Genomic DNA, 23271 nt, shown 5'->3' with positions numbered 1-23271 from the left:
ATCTGCTTAAAGGGTTGGGGCATACACACTGAAGAGTGTTGCATGCTGCTTGTTTTGAAGTGGGAGGCGCATGGACATGATGCGATCTGAGTGACCTGTTGGCAGGTTTTCGAGTTTGGAGGCAATGGAGTTCCTGACCATGAAGCCAACGCCAGAAAGGCGGCTCTCAGCCTTTGACTTACCCGACCAGTAGAGGGTATAGCCAGCACCATGTTCTTGAAGACTACCTTCCTCAGGGAAACGGACCTCACTGAGAGCTGCTATGTCAATATTCAACCTGAAAAGTTCGTGGGCAACTAGAGCAGAGCGTCGTTCAGGGCGACCACTGTCTACTGTGTCAAGCATGGTTCTGATGTTCCAACACGCAAGCTTTAGTCTTTGCACACTTTGTGAGGCAGGTGCATGCCTTTTCTTTGTTGTTATTTTTCGACCGCAAGTAAGGATGCCCGTTGACCGCGGCTAGCCAACTGGGGTGGGGGAGATGAGCTTTGTTTAGGCCACCTTTTCTAGGCCCCTCTCCGTGTGGAGCAAGCAGTGCTGTCCCTAGATAAGGCTGCTTGGTCGTTCAGGGTGCTGCCGAAAAATGCTTTCGTCTCCGGGTCAGCATCAGGCGACCAATACCCTGAACCGCCTACATGCAGGATTGGGACTGCGGCTTCCAGTGGCATCTTCCACCTGCCGTTTCGCCCCTTGCCCATCACTGCAGGACTTGGTGTGTTGTGGGTTGTGGATGTGGATATGCCCTTCAGGCCTGCGCAGAGGAATTTTTAGGTGAAGCACAGTGTGCGCAGTACTGGCTCCACCCTTTCACCCTGGGGTCATCTGCCATGGCCCAGTAAGCCGGGACACCGGCAGCGAGTCCTCCAGGTGGTAGGTGTTACATTAATGAGCTCTATCTGCCTGGGTTTGATGTTAGAGTTTTCCTTCTCTTGGCTGGCGAGGTTGGTGAGCCCAGCCTGCCCATCCGGTTATTCCGCCGGACATTCGGTCGCACTATGACGTGGCAAACTCTGAGAAACGGGGGGGACCAGCGGGAAGGTGTTGCCATGGATGCAGTAATGCAGTAGAGGCCATTGCAATGACCATCTGCCAGGCATAGCCGGACAGTGACCAGGCGGCGTTCACTACACCAGGAAAGGAGAGGCTATGTATTGCGCATACACTTTCCCTGGGGGGGGGGCAGGATACCCAAGAGGGAGCCTACCCCCCTCCCCCCATGTGAATTCACCCACTGGTTTTTTATATTTATATATAAAATACATATATTTTATATATAAAGTACAGCCCCGTGGCACAGAGTGGTAAAGCTGCAGTACTGCAGTCCGAACTCTCTGCTTACGACCTGAGTTCAATCCCAGCGGAAGCTGGGTTCAGGTAGCTGGCTCAGGTTGACTCAGCCTTCCATCCTTCCAAGGTCGGTAAAATGAGTACCCAGCTTGCTGGGGGGGGGGGGAGTGTAGATGACTGGGGAAGGCAATGGCAAACCACCCCGTAAAAAGTCTGCCATGAAAACATTGTGAAAGCAACGTCACCCCAGAATCGGAAATGACTGGTACTTGCACAGGGGACTACCTTTACCTTTATAAAATATATAAAATATATTTATATAAACACACACACATATTTATTATATATAGAATAGTAGATTACAGTTTTCCATTTTAAGAACAGATTTCCAAAAAGACAATGACTGCCCAATTAACCTGAAAGCACCAGATAAAGACCAAACGTAGAACACCAAATGCACAGCAAGCTTTGACTAGAAACCACCAATTGCATCAAGGGAGGAAAGTGTGCACAAATCCACAAGTTAGTCTAGTACAGGAACAATGCAGGTGGTCAGACAGTTCTGAAAGTAAGGTCATGTGCCCTGCAGCCATTGGTTGAATCAGTGATTGCCAACTTCTGGGCTGTGTTCTCAGATGGGTCATGGAGATGCTACTATTGCTATGAAGTCATTGCTAGGGGTGTGCATAACAAAATTTCTGCGCCAAAAATATACAGGAAAATCACTGGTTCTGAACAGTAACACGAATCTGAGATGTTTAGGTATTGCAAGAAACCTCTCCAATCTGTTTTTTTCCCCCTTTGGGTGCTCCTAGACAGGTGCAGCATGTGCTTGTGTTTTTCTTTTATTCTACCAATGTTCTGATCAATGCAATTCTCCCTTTCAATCAGATCCTTGGAAGGGAGGAGCCCACAGTGCTTCCAGCCAATCACCTTTGGAGAAAACTCACAGTTCTCTTTCCTCCCTCCTTTGTGGGGGCTGAGCCCTTTTGTTCTGTGCAAGTCCTATGGCTGGGAAAATAGAGAGCTGGGGGACTTGGTTCAGGAGTTTGTAGGATTTGTCCTCTTGGCTCAATTTGCTTGAAACTTTGGAATTCTTTACAGGATAGGCAGAACTCACTCCACTGCAATGTTGATGTTATGTGGCTGAAAATGAGCACTTCAGCCCTGCCCTCAATATTCCCATAGGAAATAATGGCAGATCAACAGAAAGGGAGAGGGGGGACTGCAAATGAAGCTACTTCATCCACAGGCCATAACAAGGAAGGATGTAGAGTTTTCAGTAGGAAAGGTAAGAAATTTGTATTGTCAGTAATCATAAGAGTAGGAAAAGGCAGAAAGGGGGGGGGGGGTTTAATGCCAAGGCCAGCCACAGCTCACCTGCTAGCCTGCTGCTTGACTGCCGTTTTTCAGTTTCAGTTTATTTCAATTTATATCCCGCCCTTCCCACCGAAGTGGCTCAGGGCGGCTCACAACATATAAGATCTAACATAAATTTTAGATTTAAAATACATCAAGTTACAGCAGTTAAAACAATAAAATAATAAAACATATAAAACAAGCGATCTATCAGAATACTACACTACAACCTTCTATAGAGTTTCCAATGCCAGTTAGTTATAGGCCAGCCGGAAGAGGGCTGTCTTACAGGCCCTGCGGAACTGGCCAATGTCCCACAGGGCCCTCACCTCTTCCGGCAGCTGGTTCCACCAGTAAGGAGCTGTTACAGAAAAGGCCCTGTCCCTGGTGGATTTCAGATGGGCCTCCTTTGGCCCGGGGATAACAAGCAGATTTTGGGAGCCCGATCTCAGTACTCTCTGGGGAACATGTGGGGAGAGACGGTCCCTAAGGTAGGCAGGTCCTAGGCCATATAGGGCTTTAAAGGTAATAACCAGCACCTTGTACCGGACTCGGTATATTGTTGGCAGCCAGTGCAGACCCCAGAGCCTCGGCCGAATGTGCTCCCATCTTGGGAGCCCTAATAACAGCCAGGCAGCGGCATTCTGCACTAACTGCAACTGCCAGGTTCAGCACAGGGGCAACCCCATGTAGAGGGCATTACAGTAGTCCAACCTCAAGGTGACTGTTGCATGAATTTCCGTTGCTAGATCGTCATGCTCCAGGAAAGGAACCAACTGCCTCGCCCACCTAAGATGAAAAAATGCAGACTTAGCAGCGGCTGCTATTTGAGCCTCCATCATTAGGGAAGGCTCCAATAGTACCCCCAAACTCTTGAACTTGTGCGCCGCTGTCAGCGGCACACCGTCAAAAACTGGCAGGGGGATTTCCCCTCTCAGGCCACGACAGCCCAAGCAAACGACCTCTGTCTTTGCTGGATTTAGCTTCATCCCACTCAGCCTGAGCCACCTAGCCACAACTTGTAACACCCGGTCCAAACTTTCTGGGGTGCAGGCAGGCCGGCCGTCCACAAGCAGATAGAGCTGGGTGTCATCGGCGTACTGATGACAACCCAACCCATACCTTCGGGCAATCTGGGCAAGGGGGCACATATAGATGTTAAATAACATCAGGGAGAGCACTGCCCCTTGAGGCACTCCGCAGTCAAGCGTGTGTCTCCGGAACAGTTCACCCCCAATCGCCACCCTTTGTCCCCGACCCTCAAGGAAAGAGGAAAGCCATTGTAAGGCCAACCCCTGAATCCCCACGTTGGCGAGGCAGCAGGTCAGTAACCGATGGTCGACCATATCAAACACTGCCGATGGGTCCAACAACATCAGCACCGCTGAGCCGCCTCAATCCAGATGCCGTTGAAGGTCATCTACCAGGGCAACCAGCACCGCCTCCGTCCCGTGGCCCGGGCGAAAGCCGGACTGATGGGGATCAAGGACGGAAGCATCCTCCAGGAAACTCTGTAGCTGCATTGCCACTGCCCTCTCGATAAGTTTGCCCAAAAAGGGCAAATTCAAGACCGGCTGGTAGTGTGCCAATTCGGCCGGGTCTAACGTTGTTTTTTTCAAGAGAGGACGGACCACCGCCTCTTTAAGCGGTGTTGGAAAGTGCCCTTCCGTCCGTTTTAGGAATGAGTAAAGAGAAGTGTGGCTGCGCAAAGAGTCTCCTACTTCAGAGGTCTGTAAAACTGAAACCCATTGTTCAACCTGCTTGAAAAGTAGAGGGTTGTTAGATTATAAGAATGACTGTGTTCTGTGCAAATCCAAATCTATTATAGAAGATGCCATGTTGGATCAGGCCAATGGCCCATCCAGTTCAACACTCTGTCACACAGTGGCCAAAAAACTAGGTGCCATCAAGAGGTCCACCAGGACACTAGAAGCCCTCCCACTGTTGTCCCCCAAGCACCAAGAATAAAGAGTATCATGTGCCCCAGAGAGTTCCATTTATACCTTGGGCTAATAGCCACTGATGGACATCTGCTACATATGTTTATCCAATCTCCTCTTGAAGCCATCCATGCTTGCAGCTGCTGCCACATCCTATGGCAGTGAGTTCCATGTGTTAATCACCCATTGGGTGAAGAAGTACTTCCTCTGATCAGTTCTAACCTGACTACTCAACCATTTCATTGAGTGTCCACAAGTTCTTGTATTGTGAGAAAGGGAGAAAAGTACTTCTTTCTATACCTTCTCTACCATGTCACCCCTCAGTCATCATTTCTCCAAGTTAAAGAGCCCCAAGCACTTTAACTTTTTTCATAGGGAAAGTGTTCCAACCTTTTAATCATTCTAGTTGCCTTTTTCTGCACTTTTTCAAATGCTATAATATCTTTTTTGAGGTGTGGTGACCAGAATTGTACACAGTACTCCAAATGAGGCCACATCATCAATTTATACAGCAGCATTATGATACTGACTGATTTGTTTTCAATTCCCTTCCTAATAATCCCCAGCATAGTGTTGGCCTTTTTTAAATTGCAGTCACACACTGTCACAACATTTTCCATGAGTTATCTACCATGACCCCAAGATCTCTCTCTTGGTCAGTCTCCACCAGTTCACACCCCATCAACTTGTATTTATAGTTAGGATTTTTGGCCCCAATGTGCATAACTTTGTACTTGGCCACACTGAACCTCATTTGCCACATTGACACCCACTCATCCATCCTCAACAGATTCCTTTGGAGTGCCTCACATTCCTCCCTTGTTCTCACCACCCTGAACAATTTAGTGTCATCCATGAACTTAGCCACTTCACTGTTTACTCCCAACTCCAAATCATTAATGAACAAGTTTAAAAGCATTGGACCCAGTACTGAGCCCTGCAGTACTCCACTACTTACCACCTTCCACTGTGAAAATTGCCCATTTCTACTCACTGTTTCCTGTTATTTAGCCAGTTTTTGATCCACAAAAACTTTGTCCTTTTACCCCATGAATCTTGAGCTTACTTAGGAGCCTTTGATGAGAAACTTTATCAAAAGGTTTCTGGAAATCAAGGTAAACAACATCTATTGAATCCCCCTTGTCCACATGTTTGTTTTGTGGAAATTCAAAGTCATTATTTTTATAAACCGTTGGCACAAACACTCATATACTCCCTATTAAAAATAACACAGTTTCAAACCCTGAAACCATGTGAATTTGAATCCCAAACCAATAAGTATGTGATCATGGTAAACCACCACCATCACCACCACTAAGCCTGGATCTGAAATTATAAGAAATTTTTCTCAGCACAACCCCCTGTCCAGTACTGAACTATGCTTCAGCTACTGGTGATTCCATTTCTGCCACACATTCCTCCTCTGGTGCTTACGTAATGACATCTTCACAGCCAAAAATGCTCTCATCAACAAGTTGTTTGCATTACCAGTATCAGGAATGGGCTATAGCAGCTGAGGTAGTGAGTTAGGATCCATGGTGGTGAGAGATCAACAAAAGTGTTTGCTGTTTCTGGAATGAAAAGCAATTGAGAGGAAAGGAGCCTATCTAAGGGCAACCAGATGCAAAACAGGGATTCTACTTAATTTTCCAAGGTTGCTGATCTGGTTCAGATAGTCAGTTTCTTGTTTTTGATTCTTTCTTATGCAGATTAAACTTAATTTCATTTTTGTGCCACCCCGCCACCCCTTCCCGCCACCCTTTGCTCAAGGACAAGTGCACCCAGCCAAGCAAGGCAAGGAAGGCCAGGCCTGCAATGGAGGCCAGAGATCACCCCACCCCCTGCAGCAGCCTTTCCCTCGAGGGCTAGTGCCCCCAGCCAATCAGGGCAAATGTGGCCAAGGCTTGCCTTTTAGTGTGGGCTGAAGACCATCCTCTCCCATCCAAAGAAGTCCATCCCCCCCCTCACAATTTACCGAGCAGTAGCCAGTCCAGCAGGATTGCTAGATAGGCAGTAACTCCAAGCAAGGCCTCAACTTCTCCCCTTGCAGGGCTAAAGTGTGTGAGTGGGGGGGGGGGGGGCGCTAGATTTCCAAAGAGGCTATACTGCCTTTGAAGAGCTGATACTGTAGCCTTTGAAGCTCCAGCTGACTGCAAGAGAAGCAGAGTTGGAGCAGAGACAGGCACAGAGAACTTCACCATGTGCTGCTGCCTTATAAGGTAATAAATAAATCAATACTTTGTTTCTTCTCTCCTGGAATGTTGTTCCTGTGCGTTCCCACTGAAAATGAGCCCTGGTTCTAATACTCTTGAATTCACAGAAACCATTACAGTTTGTAATGGAACACATTGAAGAATCTGGACCCTTTTCAGACTACAAAATTAACAGAAAGAAGTCAAATATGATAATTAATTTTTGTAATGCTACAAGATATTATAAAGAATACAGAATGTAAGGTAGCCACTGACCCCATTCAATATTTGGGAATAAATGTGACTGGGCAAAACTGTAACCTTTTAAAAACTATCATCAGAAGATATGGAAATAGATTCAAGCAGATTTATCTAGATGGAAAAATTAAAAATCTCATAGCTGGGAAGAATCTCTGCAGTCAAAATGAATGCATTGCCAAAACTAATTTTTCTGTTCCAAATGTTACCCATTTATATAGAAGAAAGAATATTGAAAGAATGACAGATAAATCAATTTATTTGAAAAGGCACCAAACAAGAATAAGCTTCAAAATATTACAAGATGAGAAAAAGAGAGAAGGATTAGCTGTTCCAAATGTAAAATTATATTACCAAGCAGCCCGCTTGGTCTGGATTGCAGACTGGATTAAAAACCCAAGACAAAGAATAGTAAAACTTGAATCAGAAGACCTAGATGAAGGCTTATACAATTATTTAATTAATATACAATTAAGAAGTAAATGAAAACAATTATAGCATACAGCTGCTAATTGGAAGACCAACAGGGCATAGAGGCCAAGGCTTTCTCTTGATGTTGTCTCCTGGTACCAGTGTTCAGAGGTTTACTGCCTCTGAATGTTGAGGTTCCCTTTAAACACCGTGATGCCGCTGTTATTTTCCATGAATCTGTCTAATGTCCTTTAAAGCCATTGGTGCCTGTGGCTATCACTATATCCTCTGGCAGTAAATTCCACATTATATTACATGTAGAAACAGAAGGCATTATATACATATTCAGAAGGCATTATATACATATTCATTATATACACAGATTGTGTAAAGAAGGAAAAACATAAGAAAACCTCTGGTGGATCAGACCAATAGTCCATCTAGTCCTGCATCCTGTCTCACACACTTATACCTGTGGCTATCCCTACATCCTCTAGCAGCAAATTTCACATTTTAATCGCTCAGTATTTCCTTTCATCAGTCCTGAATCTACTGTCCATCAGCTTCACTGGGTGTCTCAGAGTTCTAGTATTTGTATAAAAGATTGAACAATACCAGCCACAAAAACAGCCAGACTGAAACTGTTCACTGTGAGAACATATGGAAAGAAAAATAAATGCATTAGGACATGTTCATCCATCTCGACTGTGTCAGAAAAAAGATTAAGGCAGCAGCAGTTGAGCAGCAGTCAATGGCTGCTGCACAGCTCAGCACTGGACTCACTCCTAATACTAGTATGGGCACATACTCCTTAAAAATAAAGCTTGATGTTCATGTCATTTTTCATAAGAGCCAAAAAGTGGGCTCTGTCTTGTTCAAGCTAAGTCTGAAGACCTCTAGGCTTAATTTTGCCATTTTTAAGATCGATTTGTATGACTCTGGAGTGGAGTCTCTTTTCCTTTCTGTTTGGCATTGAATTGCCAGGCTGTTTTGATACATCATAGACCTCCACAACACCTCATACAAATTAAGAAGGGAGAGTTTCCTACCTCCTCCTGGGAGCTAGAATGAAATGTTCCCCAAAGGAAAGAAAGGCCAGTGAGGTGAACCACTTGAGACAAACAGCATCCAATTAGAAAGAAGAATCCAGTGTCTGTGCTAAGAGAAAAGTGTCTGTGGTGTGCTGAAGAACGGAAGAAGGAAAAACCATTGATTCTCTGGAAGGAAAGAGTTATTATTTGAAGGGAATGTAACAGAATGACCTTAGTACAAAAATATCCCCTCTGCTGCATGGACCAATATAACTACATGCAGTAAAATATTTCCAGACATATACCAGTAGGATAACTTGAGAAGTCATATGCTGACTCTTACAGTTGTCATTGTCTTTCTTTATTGTCTTTCTTTTAAAGTGTGAAAAGCTGTCAGTGGGTGAGAGAGAACAGCTATGACACCAATGAGGTGAGGTAGGGGAAAACTGAAGCAGGATGTCTAGGGGATGATTTTATTTTATTTAAATAATATTTTATTTTAATTTAATATTTTATTTTAAATATTTTATTTAAATATATTTTATTTAAATATATTTCTATTCTGCCCATTCCCCGTAGGACTCAGGGCGGAGTACAACATATGATAAAACAATAAAATACAATAAAAACATTTTATCGATATCATATGGATTGTCCTCAAAACAGTATTGCAGTATGGAAGCCAACATGGACAAAAACATCTTTGTAGAAACAACCTAAAAGTAATTTTGCTGCGAGGTGAGGAGTGTTCATGAGATGTCTTCTGTGTTAGTATCTTAAAATGCCCTTCCCTGCACATTATTGCTCCCATTAAGAATGAATGGGATTCTTTTTAAAAAGCCAATGTTCTAGACTGAATCAGCGAATATAAGATCTTGGTACACTGGGAAGTGGAATCCATTTTGCAGATGCAGCAGGAGTGAAAGCAAATATCTGTGAGCTGACTCCTCTGAGTATTTGCTTTCGCACTGGTGAAAAAAGAGTCAGTATCTTACCTGTTAGTATGTGACATATTTGCTGCTTGACCCATTTGCTTTACCGCTGGTTGTTATTATTCACTTTTTGCCTTTGGCAGGAGTCAATCAGTGTGCGCTTGTGTGTGTATGGGGGTGGCAACTGTTGTTCAAATAAATGTAGAGTGCAAACAGTGAAATATCTGAACTAGTTTCAATGCCTTTGTTTGCTATATCACGATGAGCATTTCTGGGCTGAGGACAGCTGAGGTTTCAGCAACAGAAAGATGGACTTCTATTTCTCTATTAATTTGAGGAACCTGCTCTCTGTCTTTAATTTTGCAGCTTGAGCAGGTATTGTGAATAAGACACACGTTATTGTAGTGAGGATGAATGGTTCAAAGTACATGTATTATACATGCTACCTTAGCTTCATTGTACAGAGAGAGCAGGAAGATGTGACAGATGTGAAGAGAGGATTCTGTCAAGTGCCTGTAGCAACATTAAGGACCCTGCTTGTGCATACAGCACTTTGACCAGTTGTAAATCATTCTGTCAGAGGTCTGGGGATTCTGATTGGTCTCCTGGGTCTGTTTAGTGATTATGTGATTGTTTACAGCGCACAATTGCCACAGCGAAGCTGTGCAATACAGCAGAAGACTCCATTCTTGGGAAGGTACAAGTTCCCTGCCATTATGATGGGCTGCATGTCTGGGCTAAATAGGAGTTAGGCTTCCCAACCCTCCCGCCCTGGCAGGGGAAAGCAGAATTTCCACCCTCTTCCCCCGCTCCCCCAAAAAACGGAGGCGGGGGGAGGGGGGAGGTGGCGCCGGCCGCCCCATCTCAGGGCGGGCAGCGCCGCTGCGCGGCTGCCGCCTTCCACCGGCAGCGGGGGAGCCCGGGTTAGGCGACTCCGGCTTTCCGCCGCCCCCCGAAGGGTCCGGGGGGGGGCTTGAACCTGGCTTCTCCGAGGGTTTCCTCTCCAGGATCATGTTGCCTCCCTCTGCGGGATTCTCCTCTCCCTGCTCTCCCGCAGCCGCGCTCCGGAGCCCCGGCCTCCGCCACCTGCCAGGTTGGCTGCGGAGAAGGCGAAGTAAACAGGCCGCCGGAGCCAAAGCCGGAGCGGCCTCCCCAACCAGACCCGGGGAGGGGGGAAAGGAGGAGGGGAGACGAGAGGAGGGGAAGGGGGGGTGGAAAGCCACGACTTTTCTGGGGGGGGAAGAAAAAATAAATAAAATCCACACGCAGGATTCTAATTCAGAGGCCGGTGCGTCTCATGGGGAGGGGAGGGATACTCCAGCGAGGAGGGGGCGAGAAAAATAACATCCAGCAAGCCGCGACACACAACCACACGTTGGACTAGCCGCTGGAGCCGCGCCGGCAAGCATCAGCAGCCGCCGCCGCCGCTTTGCAAAAGGGGAGCGAGCCGTGAGCAAGTGCAATCACCTGCGCTTTCCTAGAAACTCCTTGCATCACCACTTCGGAATTTGAGCAGCCGGCGAGACCATCCAGAGAGGAACGGGGGGGGGGCACTGCATAGACGCCCCTCCGAGCTCAGGCTGGGCCCATCTCGGAGGAGCGGCTGGGGTGGGGTGGAGGGGCGGCGGCAGCGTGCGCTCTCCTTGGCGCCATTTCCCCCCCTCCCCCTAGCTCCACCCCAGTGTCTCCCGGCTCCACCCCCAAAGTCTCCTGGCTCCACCCCCAAAGTCCCCAGATATTTCTGGGAATTGACTTGGCAACCCTAATAGGAGTGGATAGATGGCATGTTCTTCTAAGAATTCCTGGAGATTGCACATGAACCACATTGTGCTTCCATGTACTCCCCATTATGGATGATAAGCTTCTTTTGGCAGTTACAGAAAGTACATTTCTTAGAGGCTCCCATTGTCCTGTCTATATACACTTGGGGCAATCACTAATTTCTGATACCTTTTCTTGATAAAAACCATTATTCCATTTGGCCCCTGTTTTGCCACTGGGGGAATGCCACTTTTAAAACACAGATGGTTTGTATGCAGGTGTCCTGGTTCTTTTCTCTCCCATGCCTATCCAAAATAAAAACCATCACTTAATGTATATGAGTACCACCTATGCTACAAAAAAGTGACCAGACCTATTGAGAGATTAAACATTTCTTCAGTTCTAAGGAAGAAACAGTTACAGACAATTTCTAATACTATTTCAGAACACTGTAAAAGATAGGATTCTTCAGAATGAATAGATACGTTTATTATTGCCAAGAAAAAGCTTTACCAATGTATAATAGTGGGGTAAAATGTCCTTTGCACTGAGTGAACTTCAATGTAAGAATAATTTTTAAAATGGGGATACCTAGGACTGCAGGCAGTGTGGGTGCCTGTTTACTGTGGGGCTCAAAGATGAAGAAAATCATATTGTGATGTGTCTGGGTTGTATGAAGGGGGGCATTCTCTAGGGCCCACAGTGACTCTCAGTAGCCTTAGGGATAAGTATAAAGAATGTCCATATTTCCGTTTGGTATGAAACATTGCTTAGTAAGCGGTTTTGTTCACACTACAAAGCTGTCATCAATCACGGCATTTAATTTTCATTGCATAACACTCAATGAAGGAAAAATGATGCACTAAAAGGGAATCACTGGGGTAAGGACTAACCCTGCCCACTGCCCCCAAAGACAATGTGATACTTTTAAACCAACAATCTGAGAGCCAGTTTGGTTAAGTGCACAGACTCTTATCTGGGAGAACTGGGTTTGATTCCCCACTCCTCCACATGCACCTGCTGATGTGACCTTGAGTCAGCCACAAGTTTTCACAGAGCTGTTCCTCTCGAGAGCAGTTTATATTAGAGCTCTCTCAGCTCCACCTACCTCACAGGGTGTCTGTTGTGGGGAGGGGGAAGGGAAAGTAGATTGTAAACTGCTCTGATTGAAGGGTGGGGTGTAAGTCCAATTTCTTCTTCTTATATGGTAGAATGTAAATGAAAATCCCTGGGGACATGACTGGGGTGGAGCTCAGCCTGCTTTGACCCTGAAGACACCATCCACTCAGTTAAGCCTGCTTCTACCTGCAAAGGCCCATCCTGGTTTCTATTTATTTCTTCCCTGATAATTACATTACCCTGACTGTGTGAGAACTACTGGTTTTTATGCTGTCAGATTGTATGAGAAGGTTAGATTGTGTGGGTGGAGCAGACATTGGCTCATCCCCCTGCCAGCAGTGTGAGTGCCATGCCCTCATGCATTGTCTGGGTCTTCAGACATTACACAGCAGTGTGCAAAGAACTGTCATTAGAGCAGTTCCTATGTCACTGGGGTAATATATGAGTCAAGCCTATGGGATAGTAAGTTTTTTATAGATGTTGATAGCCATCCCTGCTGAACCAAATGACACAGGGATTTTTTTGTGGCTTATAGTTTAGAAGACGGGAAGCCCAGGGGTAGTTTGCAGTAACCAAGAGTCTGATCCAACTTTATCTTACATGCCACAGTGAGCTATAGGGTTTATGGCTGCCACCACTAAAAGTACCATTCAGTAATATTTACTGTGCCCACTCAAATTATTGACAAGAACTATGTTCATTCTGTTCAGGGGGAGCACAGGACTCGGTTCAGCCTCTTGGTCCCTACTTCTCATATGCTACTATATAGAAATAGATATATCCCTAGCTGACCTAGAGCAAACTAGTTTCTTCCAAGCCCCTCCCCTCCCCATTTGTGGAAGGGAGAGGCTGAGAAATGCAAAGTACTGTATCATTTGTCTGCCAACCTACAAGAAAGTGAATATTAGCTGCTCCCTGGTTTTCTGATTATCCTTTCTGTTCTCTAATTGCCCAATCAGTGTTAAATCAAGCAATGAAATCAAGCCAATCAATGCAAAATTCAACTTTAAATATACCCTTCTGTATATACACACACATATATACACACACTCACATGAAAGATAAACAAACAACAGCACCAATGCTGGAAATGACATTTAAATATTTTAAAGGAGGAAGAGAGAGAGAAAATACACACAGAATCCATTTTTTTCTGACAAAATTAAAGAGTAATATCCAGAGGTCATTCAGGAAATGTTTTCTTCTGTATTAATTATAGTAGCAGAGAATCTGGACCCACCTGAACCCAAGAGACAGCTTATGCAAACAGAAGAATCTGTCAAATGTTTAGCAAAAGTATAAGGGAATGGAAGGCTCTCTTTCTCTGCCTGTAATTGGTGTAAAGAGGACCTGGGCCACAAACTCAAAGGAGGTCTCAAATTTAGACATTTGTATCAATTTTTTATAATTTTTATTAATTTAAATTACAAAAGGAAAAAGCAGTGCAAAGAATACATAAAATGGGGGGGGGGAAGGACATTAACAAAATGGGAAAAACAGAAACAGAAAAAAGTACAAATATATCAATTATAATTCTACCTCCAAATAAAATACTCAGGTCATTCTACCTGCATGTATAAAGATCTCCATATATTTTACCATCCTTTCTTTCATTACAATTTTTAAATAAACTAATACTAGCAATGTGAATCTAAACAATTCTTCTTGAACACAAATAAGTATATAAAGTTAAAAAAAATTCAAAACCATCTCAATGCCAATTTTATCTGATTTAACTTAACCCTATTATAGGCACAAATTAAATTGTTGGTTTAACAAAATCCTTATTAAAACAAACACATAAAAATCATATCTTTTTTCTTTAACAAATTACAAAAGATACAACTTAATAATTTGTCTACCTCAGTCTGAACAGTTTCTCCCCAGGAGCATTTTGGAAACAAATCTACCAGATTACAAAACAATTGTGCTATCTGCCTTTTTGACAGTTAATCCAGCTCTTACATCAGTATGAGCATTTTCACCAAATAAGCATACTATAAATAAATTTACTATATAAAGAAATACGTTATCTACACTCTTTAGCATTATTCCAAATTGACTATATATTTAATTACAAATTTACCAACTCTCTTCCTTCTTTAGGATTTCCATTATTCTTTTAAAATCACATATCTAGTAATTATTAATAATTGCATGTTTGTTTTCCCACAAAAAAAGAAAAATCAAAATTCAGGAATCCTTCTTTCCAAAATTTAAAAGCTTTTGAGTTCATTTAATTTCTACATCCATATTACATCAGAGACAGCCCATTTAATGTGACCCAAACATCACACTTTGCCTTTTGAAATCGCATGCCACTTCTTAATCAGGATTCCAGTTTGGTGTAGTGGTAAAGTGTGCGGACTCTTATCTGGGAGAACCGGGTTTGATTCCCCACTCCTCCACTTGCACCTGCTAGCATGGCCTTGGGTCAGCCATAGCTCTGGCAGAGGTTGTCCTTGAAAGGGCAGCTGCTGTGAGAGCCCTCTCCAGCCCCACCCACCTCACAGGGTGTCTGTTGTGGGGGGGGGGGAGGTAAAGGAGATTGTGAGCCGCTCTGAGACTCTTCGGAGTGGAGGGCGGGATATAAATCTAATATCTTCTTCTTCTTCTTTCATATCCAACCATCCAGAAAAATGAAAAAAAGTTCAAGATCCTTCTTCCAGAAAGCTTTCCACATCTTAATTTGCTGGTGGGAATGTACCTTTTCTCTTCTCAATGTGGCCTGCCCTCTCAACAGTGGGAGGAAGAATTCAACACCATTTTTCCCCTCTCAGCATGACTTCACTGGATCTTAATTTCTGGTCTTGTTTTAATATTGCGACATAGGGGACCATTTTGGTTTTCTTTTGTTTGTTTCGGAGCGTATCACTTTCCCCTTCCGATTCCACAGATGTCAGCAGAATCTCTTTAGCACTCAACTCCTGTAGGTTTGCAATTTCGCTAGCTTTCAGAAAAAAACAACCCATTTACTCTTTAATAAGCTGCATAAATGAGCCAAGATCCTGTCTCAGAAAATTTGGTGTAGTGGTTAAGTGCATGGTCTCAATTTGGTCTCAGTTTGGTGTAGTGGTTAAGTGCATGGACTCTTATCTGGGAGAACCCGGTTTGATTCCCCACTCCTCCACTTGCACCTGCTGGAATGGCCTTGGGGCAGCCATAGCTCTGGCAGAGGTTGTCCTTGAAAGGGCAGCTGCTGTGAGAGCCCTCTCCAGCCCCACCCACCTCACAGGGTGTCTGTTGTGGGGGAGGAAGGTAAAGGAGATTGTGAGCCGCTCTGAGACTCTTCGGAGTGGAGGGCGGGATATAAATCCAATATCATCATCATCTTATCATCATCAAAATGATATTTGATAAGGCATCTTTTTTATAAGACATTTCGCTAGGCAGTGCCATTTTTCTCTGACAGCAAACTCAGTCTTTTAATCCAAGTTGGAAAGTAGCTTCAAGATCCTGTTAAATCCACATTCCACGACAGGTCCAGCTGAGATTTCAAATGTTATCCCTTCAAATACAGTCAGGCGAGGGAGACAGATCTCTCTAAAATATATCTCCTTTATGTTCAGATCACATTGCAGCCTAATATTAATCTCTTTAGTATATGTCCAATTATAATCCAGGTTGATTTTAGTAGTTGTATTCAATCCAATTTAAATAGTTACGATACTTAAGATTGCTCGTAACTTTTCGAGGCCTCATTTCTCTTCCTTTGAGCTAGCCTCTCATTGTTATGCAAAGCAACCCATTAGCCAGCGGTGTTGAAAAGTCACTTACTTGTCAAGTGGAATCATCACATTAGGAGTAGAAAGACACTACATCAAAGGCGTACTGAGAAAAGCGAAAGTAAGAAAGCTGTTGGGCGTTCTTCTTTTTCTGCTGGTGTGCCAGCTTTTCATGGCTGCGGAGCCTCAGGACATACAGGAAGCACAGATGCAGCCTCCGCTGTACCCCTAGCTCCCCGTAAAAGTCCCATGCCAAAGAAAAAAACCCCTTCAGGGCTTTCCTATGGGGGCATCACTTCTGTGACACCCCTCCAACAGCCAGACTCAGAGGTGCCACAGGAGGATGATCTGTGGACCCCTCTGAAGCCAAGATGACGGAGCCCGGAAGTCAAATTTAGACATTTGTAAAGACATCTTACTGTAAAGGCATCTGATTCACTCTTTTAGTCTTGTTCAGTTTTCATACATTGTCTTTTCCCAAAAATTTTATTGTGATTAGGGGCCTCAAAAGCACAAAGTGGCCTGGGCCTCTCTGGACCTATGAGAGAGCCTGGTGTAGAACTAAAATACACAAAATGTTCTACTGGAAACAGATGTTAGAGTCAAAAGGTGAACTGTAAGGATGCAGTCTGGAAATATGAAACAAAGTGCTGCATCACTCAAAAGTTATCCTAGGGAAACATCCACTTAAGCACATAACAGTAAGAAACTGTCTGCTTCTCAACAGAGAAAATATAGAATGAGGAGCTGTTGTTTTGTTAAAGGCAGAAGAAAATATAGCCAGAGTTCATAGATCCACCTTGTTTGATAAACCATGCCAGGAAACTAGTTCTAAAGAAACTGTTAGATGCGCTTTCCAATCTCCTTCTTTGGCACACTCAATTCAGAATATTATCAGAAAACATTGGTTTGTGGTCAGAAATATACTAGGTTGTTGCTCAACTAAAAGGTGTGTTTACACGGTCCTATGTTGTTGTGAAGTAATCTATGTAGGAGCCACTACACATGTAATTAGAACACATGTATTAGAACATAAATCACAGATTAAGAACCATGTGGCAGAAGCTCCTCTTATCGGTCATTTTCAGGAGTTTCAGCATGAACCTAATTCTTTTTAAAAATGTTATCTCTAAATACACACCAAAGTTGCGTAACAGGAATGATGTGTCTAGAGGGTTGTTACAACAAGCAATGAAACAGATCTTTAAACTTAGGACACTCACCCCTTCTGGACTAAATAGTGATTGGGACTTGTCTTGTTTCTCATGATAGCTCTGTTTTGTGTTACTCTTTAAATATTCTGTAATTACTAACGTTTGTGAATGGACCTCTGGAACTTTTCAACAATTTTTGTAATGTAAGTCATTTGTAATAGGAGGTTTTAACTGTGGATAATGGGTTACTGTAACTTTAAGAAGTACAATTTGATTGTATGAATGGTTGTACCTGCACTTTAAATACTGTGTAAAAGTTTGGGCTAGCTGCAAGACCGTTTGAAGAGATACTTGAAAGCATTAGATGGTTCTTTGTGTTCTTGCCATGACCTGACAAATATTTTTGAAAAAGGTATGTTTTTATTAGGACTATTAGGTGGGATGTTCCTGTCGGTTGTGAGGAAAAGCCCCCTACTTTTCATACATGTGAACATCATGATCACCAGCATGGTTGCCAGGGTGCCTGGAGATTTGACTCTCACACCTCTGCTCTAAGAAGTGGACTTTGCTTGCAGTTTCTGGCTTATGTGGATACCATAAGCCTCAGCTTTGCATTCTACGTCTCTGAAGACATGCTCCAGCTGCTCCTTGTGTGCCCAGTCTTGGCCACTGCAGTGGAAGAAGCCACCATGTTTCCAGCCTGGCTCCATGGACCTAGAGCTAACAACAGCAGAATCCAGCTTGCTTTCCTGACCCAAGCTTACCCTGCCAGGCTGAACTCATTCCTTCTTAGTGGGAAAGTCACACGTACACACCCTGAGCCTGCAAGCAACCCATCTGTTTTAAGAATGGATTAATAGCTCCACTGTTGATCCTAATTGCTCAGCAATGCCAGAACAATAAATCTTGCCCAGCAGAAGATGAGAAAGAGGAAGGACATCTCCTGTCTTCATCAAGTCTTTTGTCTAACCCGGGTGGTACCTAGGCCAGCATTTGATTACCTATTGTCACCCTCCTAGTTAATCCCATTTAAACTTAAGTATCCAGCCATTCCCATTCTTACTCCAGTCTAAGTACCCTGGGGCCAACCCAGGCAACATTGCAGCTTGGAAATTTCCAGGTTCACTGGACTAAGGTGAAGTTCATTGGCCAAAGCAGGCATCCAATTAGGTGTCAGTAAGGAATGTCCAGCCTTCTTGAACCTCCCATCTCTCCTCCCTTGGACCTCCCAGCACCTGAGGGGTCTAAGAGAGTCTATTTAACCTCTGACCCAACTCCACTCATGTGTGCTTTCTATTCAGCAACCCCTATTACCCGCTGTCTAGATCCATCCCCAATTCTGGCCACAGTGTTGGGTCCATTTCCCCTGTCCTCTTAAGTCGCCATTGGAAACCTTCCTGGAAGACTACGATGGTAAATATTACCCTGTCTGTTTATCCATATATGTTCCCCTATTGATCTATCTATATTTCCTAGACCTGTGTGAATGTGTGAGTGTTTTGTATTTTTACCTTGTATGGAAGAAATATTATTCTAAATAAATTACAATTGATTTTTACTAAATTAGAGTCTCTTATTGAGCATTGACTCTCTGAACGGTTGAGCCTGGTATACAATTGATAACAAAGATTCCTTTTTGGGGCTAGCTGTCTCTCAATCTAATTCCCCAATCTCATTTTGAGAGCAGTTTCCCTAACAGAAATTGGTGGAGAAAGCTTGGGCATTATCCTGTTTGTAGGAACACACGCGAGCCGACACGCGTGTCTTCATACAGACAGACGTAGGGTTGCACCGTTCAAACAGTCTTGCTAGGGAGGCTATTGTGTGAGTGATTGAGTGAATGAGTTCTGTGTGAACGGCTCTAGCGAGCATCTCTATATAATTGTGGGTTGGGCTACTCCCATTTCTATCATTCAGCGTTGGACTTCTCAGCCGCCCCTAGGAGGCCAGACCCCTCGAAAGAGGACTGAGCCCGATAGAACGCAAGGGGGAAGTCCCGTGAAGCCTGGCCGCCGTCCCGAGGCCTTTCTAAACGCGTCTATCATGGGAGGGAATGTCAGGATAGGTCAGAGCTGTTAAGATCTGGATAGAGCACCCTTCCCTTCTCCCTTTTCTTTAGAGCTTAGTGCACACACGCACACACACTACATACACATACACTGACACACACACGCTAAGTCCTTACACAAACCTGGGCCAAGGCTAGTCTAAGGCATTTCTTTGGCCGAGCGCAGCCGGCGGCTGGCTCGTTGCCCTAACTGTGGTTGACGCGCAGCCGGCGGCTGGCTCACCACACTTTTACTTTGGTTGATGCGCAGCCGGCGGCTGGCTCAACAAGTTAAAACCCCCTAGCCGAAGCGCAATCGAAGATTGGCAGTAGGCAAAACAAAAAGGGAACTTAAGAAACCAACCCAAGTGTTAAGATAGCACATAGGAGCCAGGAAGCATCTGGAAATATGCTGCTAGTTCTTTCACTTGGCTGTGCCTTTAAGAGAATTTAGTGGAAGGAGCAAGAAGCTCTCCTTTAGGGTTAAAAATTTGTCCCGGGTCGGAGGAGATAGGCAATCTTCCCAGCCGAAAAATTTCCCTTTTGCTTAGGGCCAACAGAGGAAAAGCTCAGGCTCTGAGACTTTTAAAACTTTTGATTTGTTTGGAGGCAGAGGCTAGAGAAAAGCCCCTCCTGAGGAGCTCAACAATGTGTGCAAGGCCATAAGCCCATGCCACAAACATTTGTTAGTGTTGCAGAGAACTAAGGAAGGTCCTGCAACTCTCTCCTTTACTTGTGAGACACACAGAGGTGTCCTGCAAGTTCTTTGCTCCCCAATAAGCAGGAAAAGTGCCAGGGAAGGCTCCTGCATCAGTTAATTTTGGTGGCCTGTGGTTAGGCACCCAACAGTGCAGGAAAACCAGCCCTGCAAGTAAAGTTAGGACTTTGAGAGGAACTAAAGTGTAAGCTATGGCATTGGCCAAGAAAGAACAGGAGCTTCCCAAGCTAGAGAAGTGGCTTGTGAAGAAGGGAGACAACCCTTGGAAAGCAGGAGTTTTTAAGAACCCTGACCCCCTCCAATTCTTTCGAGACACGTTTGAGGACCAATGTGCTCAGAAAAAGATCAGCCCAGGAAAAAGAGATCTCTATGCCTCATGGGGTCTGTTCCTAGCCTTGCAGGAAAGCTCCAATGTGAACAGACAGCTCAGGGAACAAGTTAAGAAACAAGAACAACAGTTAGAAATAAAAGAGCAGGAACTAGAACAAACTCTTAAAAACCATGCATCAGTGCTGGAGCAGGAGTTTCAAAGCCATGTGGCAGAGAAGAAACTCATGCTCCAGGCTCATGCAGCAGAAGTGGAGATAATTCTCAAAAGACATGCAGAGGTGCTGGAAAGTGAGTTCCAAAAGCAAACCGCCGAAAGAGAACTCATACTCCAGAACCATGTAGCAGAATTAGAGCAAGTACGACAGAACCATGCAGCAGAATTAGAAATAATTTGGCAAGACCACGAGGTCGAAAAGGTAGAATTAGGTAGGAAACACGCCGCAGAGATAAATAGGCTAGCAGAAGAGAATAACAGCCTGGATCTCGACTGGCAACGCGCAAGTCGGACCATAGAGGAGATTAAGGCAGAGAAACACACCTTAAACTTAGTGCATCAAGACACCATGTCCGCTCTAAAAAAGGCCCAATCGCAGGTAAAGGCGTTGGGAAAGGAGCTGGAACAAACAAAAGATCGAAATAGTAAGCTACAATATGCTGTTGAAATTGCTACAGAAAAGATCCGAAAAACCAAAGAAGCAGCCAATCATGAGGCATGTAAAAAGGAGATTGCCTTGCTGCATCAAAAGCTAGACCGTAAAAACGCTCTTATAGCGACGGTCTCTCCATCCACCCTTTATGCTTTTTCGGACGAGGAAAGCGAGGATGAAGAGGTGGTAGAAGGAAATAAAAACAGCTCAGCCCCAGTCCGTCCTGTGGTCACTAAAAAGACCACAGCCAGAAAACAGAATGGAGCTGAATCTGTAAAAGTAGTGAAGGAAACCAGATCTTGGGGAGCAGAGGACATTAAAATGGCTGCCAGCTTCCTTGGCCCCTATAACATAGACACCTCAGTGTTGTGGATGGCCAGCGCTAGAATTCACTACAAAGAAGCCTCCTTAACTGAATTAAACCATGTGCTGAGATTATGCGCCTCAGGCCCTGAACTAGACAAAGTAAGAAATGTAATGTATCGCCTGAACCTGTCTAATGCCACCATCTTAGAATGGATGGCTGAGGTACTATTTGCCACCTGGGATGGAGAGGATATAAAAGATCTCTACCATCAGACCTTACAAGGTCATGATGAGCGTCCAGTGAGCTATCTAATAAGGAAGAAATTCCTAGCAGAAGCAGCTAAGGTAGTATCACCCAAAGACAATGGGGAACCAGATTATGAGAATCAAAATTTCATATCCGATGTGATCAGAGGTCTCAATATACCCACCTTGAGGTGCTATGGCATAACAGCCCTGGTAAACACCACCTGGAAAGATCTAGAGGCTAATCTTGACAGAGTTGGCAATTTTATGGAAAGAGAGAGTAGAATGAAAGCTGACTATGCAAAAAGGGAAATAGTTCATGAAGACTACACAGCTAGATTAAGTGCGCATGAGAAGGAGATAGCAAATTTAACCCACTCTCTCCATGAGGTCAAATGGAGACTGGAGAATGCTTTAAAGCATGCCCAAGTCTCTGAACAAAGAGTTGCTGTTTTAGAAACACAGCTCACTCAGGCACAATATAATCAAGAGCAGGGTGGGCATGGAAAAGAGAGCCAGAACTGGAAGTTCCAAAACAATGGCCTTGGTTCCAGCTCTTCTTGCCATCCCCAGCTTGCCCCAAAGGTTCCCCTTCACAAGCAGGCTTATGGTCCTAGGCAGAGACAGTCAGCCCCTGAGCAACCCTGTCCTCCCGCAGCCCAGCGGACCCCTCGAGACAAGGTCAGAATGGCAGCTTGGTCCCAGCTTAGAGCCACTGGAGCAGACATGAGGCAATTTGATAAGCAGCCCACACATGTGCTACTTGCTGCACTTTCAGAAGCCATGAAGCCACCAGGGCACATGGCTCCCAATGCCACAGGGTTTGCAGAAAATGGAGGTAGCTTCCCCAAAGCTACTGCTTTGGAAAATTTCCCTAATAAGGAAAGGGTAGGGAAACTTACAAATCCTACTCATGAAAAGGATTTAGAAATCCAAAAGCTTGCTGAGAAAAATCAGGAACTTCAGCAAAAGTTAGAAGCTAGTAAAGAAAAGGAAACTGCCAGTCTCCTGCAACATGTCCTGGAGTCTTGCAGGGCCACAGAGAGGAGACTGGAAATTCTGGAAGTGCAGGATAAAAGGAAATATGGCGGGGCAAACCCAGCTGTGCAGCCCCAGACTTCTTTCCCCCATGAAAATGAGAAAACAGTCCCTATTTCAGTTCTCTTACCCCAGAATCATGAAGGAAATGTGGTCTCTGAGCCTATGCAGAGTTCCACAATCATGGCACAAGGTATTCATTTTAGCAAGGACTTGCTCCAGACCCTCCTACATGAGCAAGTCTCAGCCCTTCTGGCTAGAAATTTACTGTCTTTATCTCATCCCATTTGGGGAATTTGAAAGCCAGAATTCTGTGGAACTTCAGAGAATGGTAGTCCCACATGGGCAGGCAAGGTTCCTTTGTCTCTGAACCTCCCCCCACCCAAAGGAAAATCTAACATCTAGACTTGAATGTCTCTTAAAACAGAGAGATCTGGCTTTATTAGGTTTAAAGGTAACAAGGGCACCTTTTCCCTTGACTAAATAAGAAAACATACAAGCAATGACTTGGACTACAATTAGACCAGGCCATTTCTCCAGGTGAGGCCTGGAGATCTCCTGGAATCCCAGCAAGGGTTCCAGCCTGCAGAGTTAGTTTTCTCTGCAGGGTAATGGGAGCTTGATGTAGTATGTATTTAGTTTAACCCTTTAAAGATGCCAGCATCAAGCACCTGAGAAAGAGACTGAACTAGTTTTTGTTAATTCAAAGCTTTCAGAGCAAGATGTAAGAAACTGTTTTAACTTTCAAATTGGCTGAATGAAAATCTGTG

This window comes from Heteronotia binoei, chromosome 1 (assembly GCF_032191835.1).
Source record: "Heteronotia binoei isolate CCM8104 ecotype False Entrance Well chromosome 1, APGP_CSIRO_Hbin_v1, whole genome shotgun sequence".
NCBI classification, from domain to species: Eukaryota; Metazoa; Chordata; class Lepidosauria; order Squamata; family Gekkonidae; genus Heteronotia; species Heteronotia binoei.
The sequence above is the reverse complement of the archived record's forward strand: the minus strand, read 5'-3'. Positions refer to the sequence as shown.